Source organism: Varanus komodoensis, unplaced genomic scaffold (genome assembly GCF_004798865.1).
Source record: "Varanus komodoensis strain SLA01 unplaced genomic scaffold, ASM479886v1 scaffold40, whole genome shotgun sequence".
NCBI classification, from domain to species: Eukaryota; Metazoa; Chordata; class Lepidosauria; order Squamata; family Varanidae; genus Varanus; species Varanus komodoensis.
The window spans coordinates 3,772,596-3,775,729 of record NW_025335942.1 but is presented as its reverse complement, the minus strand read 5'-3'; positions in this window follow the sequence as shown (position 1 = coordinate 3,775,729).

Here is a 3,134-nt window from a genome sequence, read left to right as displayed (position 1 = left end):
TAAGCCAAGTCCCGTTTCTCCGGCCAGTCATAAAAAAGGTCCCAAGTTTGATAGAAGTCAGTATCTTCTCTCTCCTTCAGTAATAGAGCCAATCTGTCCATTTCTGGGCCCACCACTCCTCAAGTGCTAGTAGGGATGAAAATTCACAGCGGGCAGCCATGTCTCCCACATTTTGAGGTTTGTTATGTGATTCCGGGCACTTTCACCAGGACATACGCAAAGGGGGGAAGCGTCCAGTAATTTGTCAATTTCAATTGACAAGATTCAGTTTACAAAAAGAGCAAGTTCCTTTAAATCTGAGTATCTTATTGACCATTCCTGAAATGCTTAAAGAAGTCCATTGACATTCTGGAAATAACTGGCTGGTTGTCTGCTTTCGGCACTTGCTGGCCAAATGGCTCAATGCCAGGTTCAGTTTTACTTCTTTGAGAAGAACTGGGGAGAACCTTCCTCTTTTTTATTTATTTATTTATTTTTAATTTATTCATTTTTCGATTTATATCCTGTCTTTTTCCTACAAAGGGCCCAAGGCAGCTTACATCATTCTCCTCCTCCATCTTATCCCCACAACAACAACAACCCTGTGAGGTAGGTTGGGCTGAGAGTCTGTGACTGGCCCAAAGTCACCTAGTTGTCTCCATGGCCGAGCGGGGACTCAAACCCGGATTGCCTGAGTCCCAGTCCTGCGCTCCTAACCACGACACCCCACTGGCTCTCCTTTTCTCCTGTATATTTCTGTATATTTCTGTTTCACTGGAAAGCTGTAGCCAGCCCATTTGGAGAAGAGAGTTCAGCACTATGGATAGCTCCCACCGCTTCACAACGGGCGAGAGTCCCCATCATGGGAGCAACCAGCTTCCCCGTCCCAGGAGCCCCTCAAATGGGCTACACTACAAATTTATGCATGATCACTTGGAAGAAAATCCCACAGGGTCTCATGCGGCTTCCAAGTAATTGCGCAAAGCAATGCAGCCCTAGCAGGGTGGCCAATTGCACATCTCCGAAAAGGAGGAAAGAGCAAAAAAGGGGACGCCATTTGGCATAAAAGCAGAAATAGTATCACTTAAATATAATTTTAATATTTTAATGTCTTCTATATTTTAATATATTTAAATTTCCACATTTTTAAATATATTATTTAAATTTAAATGCTCCTGTACCCATAGTGTGGTAAGTTGTGTGTATCAGTCAGTCCACTGATAAAATTCAACAAAACTGTAATCTCTGCAAAGCGCATCCAAAAGCAACATGGTAAACAAAAGAGACATTTTATTCCACCAAAATACATAATTCCAGTGTCTTTCATAGAAGAATGTACAAAATTTGCAACATCAAATTAAACACGTCCCTATATTTTAAAAAAATGTACATACAACCTAGCTACCAGAATAACGATACGAATAATGAAAAGAAGGCTCAGATTTGCAAATAATACAGAACTATACAGTGGTACCTTGGCCCACGAACTTAATCCATTCCAGGACTCTGGTCGCGACCCAAATTGGTTGTCAGCCAAGTCAAATTTCCCCATAAGGTTCAATGTAAATAAGATTAATCTGTTCTGTAAATATTTTTTTAATTACAGCGAAGATGGGCGCGATCATGGCCATCTCCCCACCCCAAACACAATCGTCCAGGGAAGACGGATACGATTGTGATCGGCACCTGATGCAGAGTTCACGACCTGAGGAAATTTTTTTCCTAAATTTCTGTTCACGACCTGATTTGGTCATGAACTGAGGCATTCATGAGCCGAGGTAGCGCTGTACCATATACATGAAAGTGTGGTACATAAATGTAAACAACAACAACCGCTGCTTCTATTTAACCCATGGCATTTTGGCCAGCTGTTCACGGACAACTTCAAGTGCAGCTCTTCTTTCTTATGGTTTTTTCTCTTCAAACAGAACTTGGACTGGACAAACCTTCGAAGAAAAGTCTTCAAAATAAAGAACAGCCTTTCAAAGAGAGGATACTCCTGTGACCAGCTCAGAACACTCGGCCACCCTGCCACCATCTGAGCTATTACCCGGAGCATCCCTATTGTGTTCTGGATCTAGATATTACTTCATGATTGTGCAAACTAATTTGATTAATTGAGCCAGGAAAAAGCTTAGTGCTTGGAAAAACCTGCCCTGTTTGAGTTATTCTTTTCAATCTGCTTCAGAAGCAGTCTTTGTAAATAAATGACTGCAGTACAAAATCCTGTAGAAATCAGGGAGTGCCTGAGCCCATTCATGCATGATAAATCAGCTCTAATTTGCACATATAACTGCTTCTAAGGCCTACCCATGTGTACAAAAAATGTGGCATCGGAGGCCATTTGCATGGTTGGTGTTGAAGCCATTTGGAAATTCGGAAGTTGTGGCTGAGGGTGGCGGGTTCCTTATTTTCCTTTCCACTTGTCCATTCCCACCACTACTTCTACTTCCATCTTGCTAAGTCTTTGCTTTTCCCTCAGCAGTCCAGGCATTTTATATTTCAATAATCCTTGCAACAGCTTCTAATTAACCCCTCTAATGAACTCCACCATCTCCTTTAAATATATATAATTGATTTTTAACATGGAAATGCTATGGTCATAAAGATTTATGTGGATAAATCCTGTGACTTAAACATATTCTGAATCCAAATCATTTCCCCAAATAGCCACTTTTATCTCTTGATTTTAATTCTAATTTCTCAATAGATTCACACTCATATATCACACAAGGTCAGCAAAAGATCACTGCACAGGGAAGTAACAGACCTCATTCAAACATATATTTCCCTCTTCATGCTCACCCAGGAAAAGAAGTATAAAATTCAGTCTCTGCATATGGTTGGCATATAAACAAAGACAGTTGCTGTCTTCTGGTAGCCATCCGTCTTCAGATTGCATCTATGTTTTTATGCAAGGGTTTCCTGAAGATAGTTTCAAGGTAAACTGGTTGAGAAGGGCTGCTTTGAAGGCTTTAGAAAGGCCGTATGTTCATGCTGTTGGGAGCTTTCAGACTCTGGAGGTGATGGCAGTGAAGAGGTGTTTACTAATATGTGTTCCTTCTGGTGTGGGGAGCAGAAAAGGCTGGTTCTCCTGAGAGGGTCTGGATCTGTGTTTCAAAGTCCTAACTGGATCATAGAATCATGGAATACTG